Source organism: Syngnathoides biaculeatus, chromosome 7 (genome assembly GCF_019802595.1).
Source record: "Syngnathoides biaculeatus isolate LvHL_M chromosome 7, ASM1980259v1, whole genome shotgun sequence".
Classification (NCBI taxonomy): domain Eukaryota; kingdom Metazoa; phylum Chordata; class Actinopteri; order Syngnathiformes; family Syngnathidae; genus Syngnathoides; species Syngnathoides biaculeatus.
The window spans coordinates 28,984,996-28,997,372 of record NC_084646.1 but is presented as its reverse complement, the minus strand read 5'-3'; the positions used below and the strand labels follow the sequence as shown (position 1 = coordinate 28,997,372).

Sequence of the window (12,377 nt, the reverse complement as noted above, 5' to 3'; positions counted from 1 at the left end):
ACAAATATTGTAGTATCTTAAATCAACCTACCATGATTGTTTTTCCAATGTGGAAGGCAATTGGAGAGAAAACAAAAACACGCAAGCATGGGGAGAACATGCAAGCTCCACACAGGCGAGGTCATATTTGAACCCGGAACCGTAGAATAGTAAGGCAAATGCTTTAAGGAATTGGACACCAAGCCGCTCACATTTTGTCTTTGAAGAAAAACAAAAAACACAAAAAACAAATGGTTAAACTCATAATCCATAATCCTTTATATGGAGGGCTGAGAACAAAGAGGTCGGGCACGCATATGTTTGTGAGTTCCTAAAGTTATGGAGTTATGAAAACAAACCAAAAAAAAATAAAAAATACAACGACCAGGAGATTTAAAAAAAGGCTCAAATTAATGTTTAACATATGTTGTCATGACCCACTTTTATAGAAGGCAAAAACCCTAAAAAATAATGCAGTGAAAAAATAGCCTTTGAAAACATACAGGAATTACATTCATTTATTCATTTCATATTTACAAGCCGCTTATCCTCAAAAGGGTTGCTGTGGTGCTGATGCCTATCCCAGCATTCATTGGGCAGGAGGCGGAGTGCACCATGAACTGGTTCCCAGCCAACTACAGGGCACATAGAGACAGACAACAGTTGCATTCACAATCACATCTAAGGTTTCAAATTAAAGCATGTTTTGGGGGATGTAGTAGGAAACCGTAGTGGCCGAAGAAAACCCATTCATGCATAGGAAGAACATGCAAACTCATCACGGGTGGACCCAGGATTTGAACCTGGAACTTAGAACTGTGAAACCAGCACTCTACCCATTTCTCCACTGTGTCGCCCAGTAATTGTATATCATATTTGAAAATATAACTACAGACTCTTATGTTAAAAGTGCCTTGAGAGAACCTTATCAAGAAACTAAAGACAAGTGAATGTACAATACAATAAATTATCCATCCATCCATTTTCCATACGGGTAATCCTTACTAGGGTCATGGACGTGCTGGAGCTTATCCCAGCTATCTTTGGGTGAGACGCGGAGTACACCCTCAATTGGTCACAAACAGGACACATATAACATAACACCTGTCAAAATCAAGTTACTTTAAAAAAAAAAAAGTATATAAACTAGTCTGACCTGGGATGCATTTTAAATATCCTGGTGGACACGGGGTCCTCAGTTTAATGTGGGGTTCTGCAAGTATGACGACAACAGAACCCAAATTTGTAGTCAGAAATTCTGTATTTATAAATGAAACTTTTTATCGAATCTGGTAAGGCAATTGAGAGCAGATTATCTTTTGCAATACCATCCTAGCTGCAAACTGCAGAGTAAAACAAGGGCAAAATGAAGGCAAATATAAATACATAGACAACAAACATGCCATTATCCTATAACTTATTATTACCAATCTGCACAAAGACAGCAGTTAAGTAAGGATTACAGTATATAATTGTATGAAAAAGGCTTCATAAGCCCATCCATCCATCCATCCATCCATCTATACATCTATCGATCTTCTACCTCTTTTCCAGGTCAAGTCGCAGGAGCAGTAAGTTTAGCAACGATACCCAGACTTCCCTTTCCCCAGCTACTTCATCAAACTGGAGGGATCCCGAGGCGTTCCCAGCCAAGAGACATAGTATCTCCAGCGTGTCCTGAGTCATCCTTGCGGTCTCTTTCTGGTGGCACATGCCCGGAACACCTCACCAGGGAGGTGAGACAGACACCTTTCGCCAGCTGTTCCAACCTACTTGGACCCGTTTCTTCACTTCCTTACCACACTCACCATTGTTCTGGATTGTTGACCCTAAATCTTTGAAGTCCTCCACCCTCGCTATCTCTTCTCCCTGTAGCCTCATTCTTCCCCCTCCACCTTTCTCATTCACACACATATTCTGTTTTACTTCGGCTAATCTTCATTCCTCTCCTTTCCAGTGCATGTCTCCATCTTTCTAATTGCTCCTCTGCATGCTCCCTGCTTTCACTGCATATCACAATATCATCTGCGAACATCATGGTCCAAGGGGATTCCAGTCTAACCTCATCTGTCAGCCTATCCATTACCACTGCAAACAAAAGGGGCTCAGAGCTGATCCCTGATGCAGTCCCACCTCCACCTTAAATTATTCTGTGACACCTAAGGCACACCCCACCATTGTTCTGCTGCCATCTTACATGTCCTGTACTATTTTAACATACTTTGGAAGCAAATATGAGCACAGAAATTGAAAATGCCCACACACTCCTGCAATGCCCCGAGCAATAATTCTCCTTGTGTGAGTTACCTTCACAAATCATTGTAAAGCTTTCCAGATCACATTTCCACATCCTGAGATTGTAGCCCAGTTGTTGGTCCAGTCTGACAACACTTCATAAAAATATAGCACTGTGGTGCCTCAAAATGCGAGTTTGATTTCAACTCATCTTTCCCATTAAAATGAATGGAAGTTATATAACTTCCATCCTTCTCGAAATTAATAGCAAGAATATTTTGATTAAGAAAAGTAGCAACCCATCATGTTTTTACTTCATAATAAAATACAGGGCAGGACGGTGGTGCAGCTGAAAAGTGTTGTGCCCTGTGATTGGCTGGCAACTAGTTCAGGGTCTACCCTGCCTCCTGCCCGTTGACAGCTGGGATAGGCTCCAGCACTCCCACGATCCTTGTGAGAATAAGTGGTGAAGAAAATGGATGGATGGTTGAATGTACAGATGGAACAGTGGAGGCTTGATACAGTTACAGTTTTGAGGACCAGTGTTCAAATTTGGCCTCACTTGTGTGGGATTTCCATGTTCTCCCTGTTCCTCTCTGGGTTTTCTCCAGATACTTTGATTTCAAACCCCCACCTCCACCCTATAAAAGAAAAAATGCATGGTAATTTAAGTGGAGACTCTAAATTGTCCATTGGGTATGAATGTGAGGTTTTTTTCAACACCGTATGTGTCCTGCTGGTGACCAGTCCATGGTGTACCCCGCCTCTTGTACAGAGACAGCTGGGATGGGCTCCAGCATGCTTGCGACCCTAGTTAGCATAAGCAGTACCGAAAATGGGTGAATGGATAAAAATATCGAGTGATTACATATTTAAATATATTTTTTTTTTAAACTTTGTTTCACACTGAATCAATTGAATGTTGCTTCTTTTAATGTGCACACTTTGACAACTTGGAGGCTTTGAATGACAGATAAATTGACATATTGTTCATTGGGGCATTATTTTGAATCTTTCTTAGGTTCTAGGAAATCCTGCCTGGAATCAGGAGCCAATCATATTGCAGCAGGGCATGTCCTGCCAAACAATCTACGTGGGATTCATAATTACACATTGAGTCACTTCAACTCCTTCCCCCATCTTATCAGTATTGCACCACTAGTCATTCTGAATGAGTGATTGTACAACTATGCAGAATGTTCTTCTTTTCCTTTCAACTTGTCCTGTTAGGAAACAGCGTATCACTCTCCTCTGGATGTGTCCAAACCATTGAAGTATGTGCTCTCTCACTTTGTCTCCATGACATCTAATTTTGGATTTGCTAATTTATGGATCTAATTTTGGATTATCTAGTTTCTAATCCTATCCCACCCGGTCATGCTGAGAGAGAACCTCAAAATCTTAATTTTCCCCTGCTCCAGCGCTCTGCATCCTGTTGTCTCTTCAGTGCCACTGTCTCTAATCCATACATCATTGCTAGCCTCACCACTGTTTTATAAACGTTCCCCTTCATCCTAGCAGAGACTCTTCTGTCAAACGAACACACCTGACACCTTCCGCCAGCCGTTCCACCCTGCTTGGACCAGTTTCTCCACTTCCTTGCCACACTCACCATTTCTCTGAATTGTTGACCCCGAGTATTTAAAGTTGTCCACCCGTGCTATCACTTCTCCCTGCAGCCTCACTCATCCCCCTCCACCCCTCTCATTCATGCACATCTACTCTGTCTTACTTTGGGTAATCTTCATTTCTCTCCTTTCCAGTGGATGCCTTCACTTTTGTAAATGTACACATGAACTGCTCCCTGCTTTCATTGCAGAGTACTATGTAATCTGCAAACATCATGGTCCAAGGGGATTCCAGTCTAAACTCATCTGTAACCATATTCATTACCAATGCAAACAGGAAGGGGAGTTGATCCCTGATGCAGTCCCATCTCCACCTTAAATTCTTCTGTCACACATATGGCATACCTCACCACACAATGTTGCTCGTTCTGACATTTTCTGGACTTTTACAACAAAATCCTCAAGGGAAATATTGCATCTGTGGTATTCTTTTTAGGCATGAAACCATACTTATGCTCGCAAATACTTACTGCTGTCCTGAGTCCAGCCTCCACTACTCATTCCCACGACATCCTTATGTGTCGTTGGTCTTAGAAATGGAAAGTAGCACACTTTTCCTCCATTCTTCAGGCATCTTCTCACTCATTAGTCTTCGTTGAACAAGTTGGTCAAAAATTCCACAGACACTTCTTCAAATTTCTTCTATACCTCCACAGGTATGTCTTCTGGACCAACTGCCTTTCCATTTTTCATCAACTTTAGTGCCTTCCTAACTTTACTAATCATTGTCAATTCCTGATCCACCACATTTCCCTCTTATACTCTTTCTTCTCTCATTTCCTTCATTGATGAACTTCTCAGAGTATTTTTTTCATCTATTTAGCACACAAGTGACAACAGTTAACACATTTACACCTATGTCTTTAATCACCCTAACCTGCTGCACATTCTATCTCTACCCCTCTCTAAAGGTTTTAGATGTCATTTTCTCCTTCTTCAATGTCCAACCTGGTGAATATACAGTGCCTTGTGAAAGTATTTGGCCCCCTTGAACTTTTCAACATTTCGCTACATTTCAGGCTTCAAACATATATATATATATATAACATTTTATTTTTTTGTCAAGAATCAACAACAAGTGGGACACAATCGTGAAGTGGAACAACATTTATTGGATATTTTAAACTTTTTTAACAAATAAAAACCTGAAAAGTGGTGGGTCCAATATTATTTGGCCCCATTGCATTAATACTTTGTAGTGCCAGCTTTTACAATCTGCACCAATCACAACTCTTTCTGTTTCTGAGATGATCAGAACCTCTGTATTTTCCATACAACAATACACGCAGGTAATTGGCCCTGGCCCCTCTATATAGCGTTTTTATTTTTGTCCATACACGAGCCACGCCAGACCATCCAGCAGATGTAGTGTATACAATGCCTTATCCGCAGGACTAATCGGGAGAAATGTCCTGACCGACTCTCCAGTTAAAGGGTTAAGCTACCCCTTTACCCCAGCCGACTCTAACGCCGTGCGTGCAAGAGGACGGGAGCTTCTTCAGTCGGTGTCGAGATGAATTCGCCTAGGTGTACTAACTGCCTTTAGTTTTGCAGAGCAAATCCGGTCTGCCATCACTTATCAGCCCTTGTCGAGTATCCTTACAGAGTAAAAGGGTGACAAAGTGATCACTCCGCTTTTACAGCAGCTTCATCTCTTATGAATCGATTGCACTTGTCATTGACCTAGTAAATTTAGCAATCCTTGTTAGGATCGTAGGGATTTGTTTTATCTTAAGATGGAGATTATCAATGTGTGACTGATTAAAATGGAATTTCACGACTAGATGATGTTTTTGTCGTTGAGGATCGATCTTTAATGAGGTTGAATGGGAATAATGAGACAACTCAATATAAGAATGACAAAGATAGATGAAAATGGAAATTTTAAGTATTTTATAAAATGATAAAAATTGTTCGGATAACATTCATTTCTTGACAGTCTTCCCTGCCAGACGCGCGGTATGATTGTGATGTTTAGGCAAAATTCGATGCTAATTGAACATAAATCAATAAAAGTAAAAATTGTTAAAATGATAATACTGATGGTAAGCAGGATGAGATAAATGATAAAAGTAGTAAAAAGTAATAAAAATGAAGTAAAATTAAAAGCATTCAAAAGCATTAGAAATTCGGGAAAATAGACATTTTTGAGTGAGCCTATGAGGGTTAGGGTTAGGGTTAGTTCTACGAAGCTCGAAGCCTAATTTAGTTATAAGGAATTTTAGGATTAAGGATAGATTGTCAAGCCAACTTGCCCTTCTTATGTAAGCACGTAATATCGCTGGTATTATCCTGCCATTACCTTATTATAGTAGTTGTTTTACTCGCACCCAATCTTAGAGGGAGTAGTCAAAAATAAGCATCCCAAGCTGCTTGAAGACTTCTCCCCGCCAGCTTGCCACACGGCTATTATTCCTACAGAAGGACCTGTCTCTTTGTCAGCAAGAAATAAACAAACAGCCTCGGACTTCCGTATCCAAGGTTTTTATAGCTTTTTGGTGGAACATTCTGGAAGGTTTTGGCTGTATCTACGCCCAGTGGGAAGGGCTCTCTTTGTTATCCTATTGGGCCCCTTTGGCCATCCCTGGGTTCACTTGTCATGCCCCTCTTAGCTCACTCAAATTATGGCCAGGCACCCCTAAACTCAACTGTCATTTCCCCCTTAACCAACAGGTGCATCCTTTAAACACGACCTCAAACTTGCGTTCAGTTTCACTCTAGTTCTTAAGCAATAGCATAAATGTATCAACATTTTTGTGAATACAATTGTCTCATGCATTCTCAGGCTTGTTCTCATTGGTTGCACATCCTGTGTTGCCTTGTCTGAGAGAGACAGTCATACACAGGTTATATTCTTTTCACAAAGCAGTTTCAAAGCATCATATTCTTTACTAAAGGTTCAATGGAAAAACAGTTAAAATCAGTTGTTTGCAAACATCCTGTTTGGTACCTCAAGGGTGTCACAGGCTTCCTGTTCAGCAACTCCGCAATTCTGCAAACATCCTGCTTGTCACTTACAGGCAGGTATGCGTCCCCATTGAAAAACCGTTGGAAACCGCAGGGTTTGAGCAGCTGCTGAAACGCATCCTGTTGATGTCTTAATGTCAAAAACAAGATGTGAATACAAAGATATGGCAATAATTGGCTTGTGGCCCAATCGGGATGCATATAAAGCTATGTACAGTCTAATGTATATATGGCTGTGAGTGATGTTATATTGTCTTTCTGTTGTAAATGAACCAATTGCATTCAAATCCATTGCTTAAAGGGATATGTCACCAACATTGATGGTAAGTAGCATTAGCTGTAAGATACCACATTGAACGGCTTCAATTTATTTAGATTTTAAATGAATATGGTGTAATTCTTATTTTTCATGTTTATCTTAAATGTAAAGTTAATCAGGTTGGATCAAAACATATTGAGGCCACTTTTTTGATTACTTTCTCTCTATTTTGCAAACTGCTGCTTATCTTAAAGCATGTTGAAATGAGTTCACTGCCTCTTGCTTCTCAAGTCTGTGTTCACAAGTCAAATATAAAGTTAAGTAACTTGTATCTCAAGGTACTACTATATTCCAGAGGTAAAAACATGAAAAACCACAACAGATTTACTTTAGGAGATGTCTTTCGAAAGCACTGAGCTGAATGTTTGCTTGCAGCTCGAGCACCCAGTGTAAGGTCATCGTAGACAGCTGTAATTTAAAACCTAAACAGTGACAAATATTCATTGATTAAGAATCAAGTTAGCTGTGTTTTCTAGCAAGGGAAAGTGATATTATTTGTATTGATTCTGTCAGATTATCGTTAAATAAAGGAAATTATGAGAATAGAATTCTGATCTATAACTTCAATTGTTTTCAAGCATATTACTGTAATGAAAGCAAGGCTGATTAGTATGATCGACTGTTTCCATGTGGACCTCTGTTTTTTTTTTTATCTTCTTTTACAATGTCATTGACAGATGAATTTAACACCAATTCCATGAAATTCCACACCAGCAAAAAAGGCAGAACTCTTTGGAGCTTTGCTTAAACGGTTCAGTACAAATAATGAGTGCATCAAATTAAGTTCAGAGCTTCTTCCACTTCCCTTTGTTCTACAAATTAGTCATTCTGTGAAATCTCTTCTCAAGAAAAAAAAAAAGCTGAATTGTTTCCCTTGTATTTCACGAGAATTGCAGGAACAGAATTTGCAGAACACATTTTTTTCAGTAAGTGATTCCACAAAGGCAGGAATATACAACACATCACTGTAATGTATGTTACTGACCAAATGAACATACCAATTTTTCTTCAGTTCTCAGAATCAGAAAATCTTCCATTCCTCCATCCATCCATTTTCTGAGCTATTTATCCTCACAAGGGTCGCGGGAGTACTGGTGCCTACCCCAGCTATCTTAGGACAGGAAGCAGGGTACGCCCTGATATAGCTGCCAGCAAATTGCAGGCCAGATAGAACAGGCAACAGTTGGACTCACAATCAGACCAAGGAGTCTATTTAGTCTCCAATTAATGCATGTTTTGAGGATGTGGGAAGAAACCAGAGCACTTAGAGAAAACCCACGCAGGCACAGGGAGAACATGCAAATTCCACATGGGGGCTGGGATTTGAACCACGGTCCCCAGAACTGTGACCCCTCCACCATCCAATAAGAACCCAAGTGATGTTCTGTTACTGGAGTTCTGTGCTTATCATGGATTGTCCATAACATTTTTCAAACATAAGGGTGTCCACCTGTGCGCTGAGCACCAGGACACCCTAGGTCATATTTCAATGATTGATTTTATGGTCATGTTATTGGTCTTGCGACCGCATTTGTTGGACGCCCGGGTGAAGAGGCTGGAAGAGTTGTCAATTGATTTCCACCTGGTGGTGAGTTGGTTCCAGCTGATGGGTACTGGCACACCAAGTGGGATGCAGCTTTGGTGGTCACCAAAGCAAAAATTCGGATATGGGAGGATTTCGGTGAGTTCATGGAGAAAGACTTTGAGATGGATTTGAGGAAATTCTGGTCCACCAGCCAGCGTCTCAGGAGGGGGAAGCATGCAGCACCAAAACTGTTTATAGAGAGAATGAGTTGATGCTGACTTTGACTCTGGACATTGTGAGTCAGTGGGGAGAATACTTCAAAAATCTCCTCAATTCCACCGACATGCCTTCCCATGAGCAAGCACAGTCTGGGTTCTTTGAGGCAGCTTCTACCAATGGGGTTGAGGTCACCAACTGACATAAACATATTGCTTATAGACAGCTTGTGAGATGGTGTTGGGGAGTTCTTGGCAGAAATTACAGTGTGCCACTTCCATCCCACTTTATGTCAAAGATTCGTGACACCTTTTCTAATCCAGACTGGAAAGAGTACACAGGATTTAAATGGTCTACATCCTGATTTTTTTTCTTTGTGTGAATGTTTATATATATGTTTGTATATGAAGTAGACATACACCAAAGAACTAGAATAACAGCATTTTTATTGAACTGTGTGCTTATATTTTGAATCAATATGTTACATAACATTATGACATAATTATTTGGTCTTTCAAAAAGAGTGTTTTGATAACACCTGAGGTTGAAATAATTATTACTGTATATTATCTACTGTCAAAAAATCTTGAAATATGTTGTGCTAAAGCTTGGGATTTGTCAGAATCAGCATCTGCTGGTTCAATGTCAACCTCTTGTGCAGAAGATGCTTCCTGCAACATTTGTAATTAAAATAAAAAAATAAGGCTCAAAGTTTACAAAATAAGAAAAAATGTACGGATAAAGTACAGGTTAATTTCATTCTATTTCATGGGGCACAAATTATTTCTGATAAGTTGCAAACAGGTCTCCTATTCTTTGAGTGACGGGTATTTAAATCGTGGTTGTTTAAATGTTAGGTACTATTTCATTAAAATACAAACCCATGCCCAAATAAATAACACGCTTGCATCCATTTATCCATTTTCTTAGCTGCTTATCCTCACAAGGGTCGCGGGAGTGCTTGAGCCTATCCCAGCTGTCAACGGGCAAGAGGCAGGGTACACCCTGAACTGGTTGCCAGCCAATCGCAGGGCACATAGAGACAAACAGCCCCACTCACAATCACACTTGGAGTCAATTTAGAGTGTCCAATTAATGTTGCATGTTTTTGGGATGTGGGAGGAAGCCGGAGTGGCCGGAGAAAACCCACGGGGAAAAGATGCAAACTCCACACAGGAAGGGCTGGGATTGAACATGGGTCCTCAGTACCGTGAGGCCAACGCTTTCCAGCTGCTCCACCATGCCGCTATTTGTACACCATGTTATTCTGTTTTTCTAGTTGAGAATGGTCAAATGATTTGTGGTAATAAAATATTTTTCGCTAAGAAACACATATGCTTCTTTCATTCAGTCATGTCAACAGTGTTCAAAGTTTTCAGGAAATTAAAGATTATTAGCATACCTCCACAACTTCGCAACAAAAGATCTTCGCAGTTTTGGTATTTCCTGTGTGTGCGTGGGGTGGGGGGGCTGAGCTTGTTGAACCTTGTCCAGGATTAGCGGCTGATCCAAGTTCGCATTTTTTCCCTTTCGCAACAATGATATGTTCAGGTGTCAGAACTGGCTGTATGGTAGGCACTGATCCGGGTATTAACATTTAAAACCCATGTCAGACATGAGTCCACCAGTAAAAGAGTTCCGGGTGAAATGTTCACTGCACATGACAGACTGCTGACCAGGTTTGGAAAAATTAGCCCTCTTCGTTTGCACAAACGTTACCCACAGTCTTCTGAGGCTTGGGTCTTTGGGAAAATAATGGAAACCATGACCAGAAAAATTCAAATTGCTACAAAACTGAACCACACACTTGTTCACCATTTTTACGGATTGGTTTTAGCTTACAATCACCGAGGAATTCTGGAAACATTATTTTTTCTTTGGCGTACACAAGCAAGGCTCCAGGCTAATGCATTAGATAAAACCTGAGTGATGAGAATTAAGGTCTGAGCTTAAAAAGTAAGGTAGATAAACTCCCTCAGCAATTCTACTTCAAAGGAACTCGAAGATCTACTTCAGGAATTCTATGGCCATCTGGGGCTTTTTACAGTTAACCACCTCACAGATGACCGCCTGGGGTTGTCACCTGGGGTTCTGGTTCCAGATATACATTCATTGATTGTTTGATGGATTGATTGAAAGAAAGGAAATTATTTGGAAAGAGAGGAAAGGGTCCAAGCCTCGTGAGTTGTCACCCCTTAGACTAGAGCTAAAATTCCTTTGTTATATCAAAGTGAGAGACAGACAGACAAAAAAAAAAAAAAAAAAAAACAAGATGTCTATATCCAGCTGTATACACGTCGAGCAGGTAAAAACAACATCACATGAGGAATAGCCTGACTGGGAGAACTCAAACTCACAACAGGATAAAACCTGTTAAAGTTGAAGGTAGACCTAATAGAACTAATATTCAGTAAATATGCCAAACAGAAACCTGCCACACTAGAAATTCAGATAACATTACCAATCTGGTGAAAGTATTATAGGTTATTTGGGATGCTTTTGGCCCATCCGCACAAGCCGGCTGGTCAGCGATTCCTGGTTACAAGATAGATTTTGCCCACGGGTGCAATGCTATTTCAACTGTTAGCAGTACTATTAGTGGCATTGTGTGTTATGTTTTGTTTTTGCACATTATCACATTTGCAACGGTCCTGATCCTTAGATATACAGTACTAGCATTTTAATGTTTGGAGACAAAGCACAGTTATCAGTGTTACAGAAGGATGACTTTGAGGATGAGGAAATATAAATTCAGACCATTGTACTCGATGCATTACAGTGAAGAAAATAAGTATTTGAACATCCTGCTGTATTGCAAGTTCTCCCACTTAGAAATCATGGAGGGGTCTGAAATTTTCATCACAGGTGCATGTCCACGGTGAGAGGGGTAATTTAAAAACAAAAATCTAAAAATCACAATGTTGTAGCGCCAGAGAAAAGTAGTCGGAGGCGGAGTGTCGGACACAGGAACAGAACTTGCTTTATTGTTCGACATCAAAACACTACTCGCATAACGGCGGGAACTCTGTTAACCTTTACTACGGAAGCACAACAAAAACAGTCCATGCAGAACCCCGCACCCCAACTTGAGGTCCCGCGGGTGAATTATGTAAACACCACACAAGCCCCCCCAGAATTCACCCATAGTCAAAATCCTTGTGTTGTGGAGGGATGACGACCCGACCCCGGCGGGTGTGCACTGTAGGGGCCGAGGGGGGCGGGGCCGCACTGTCCATTGAGTCACGGGACAAGGGCCCAGGCGGGGACAAGGGCACCCCGGCAGGCCCAGGGGCACAGGGCAAAGGGGAACGACCCCGGCGCGGGGGGAACCCAACCCCAAAGGCTGGGCAATGTCCAGGTGCGCGGGTTTGACCCTGTCCACGGAAACAGTCTCAGGTCTGCCGCCAATGTCCATGAGCAGGCTCTTATCCCCGTGCTCCAGGACCCTGAACGGCCCGTCGTATGGGGGGCGGAGAGATCCACGGTGGGCGTCATGATGAACAAACAC

The 12,377-nt window shown here is 41.2% G+C and overlaps 1 long non-coding RNA gene across 1 annotated transcript in view; it reads right to left on the bottom strand.

Annotated features, from left to right (window-relative positions):
* Positions 1–402: 402 nt before the first annotated feature.
* The window catches only part of LOC133503764 (uncharacterized), a 65,520-nt gene continuing 53,545 nt past the window's right edge, over positions 403–12,377 (bottom strand). The window contains exon 4 of the long non-coding RNA XR_009795832.1: positions 403–614. This is a non-coding gene — a long non-coding RNA (uncharacterized LOC133503764). The remainder of the gene's footprint in view (positions 615–12,377) is intronic.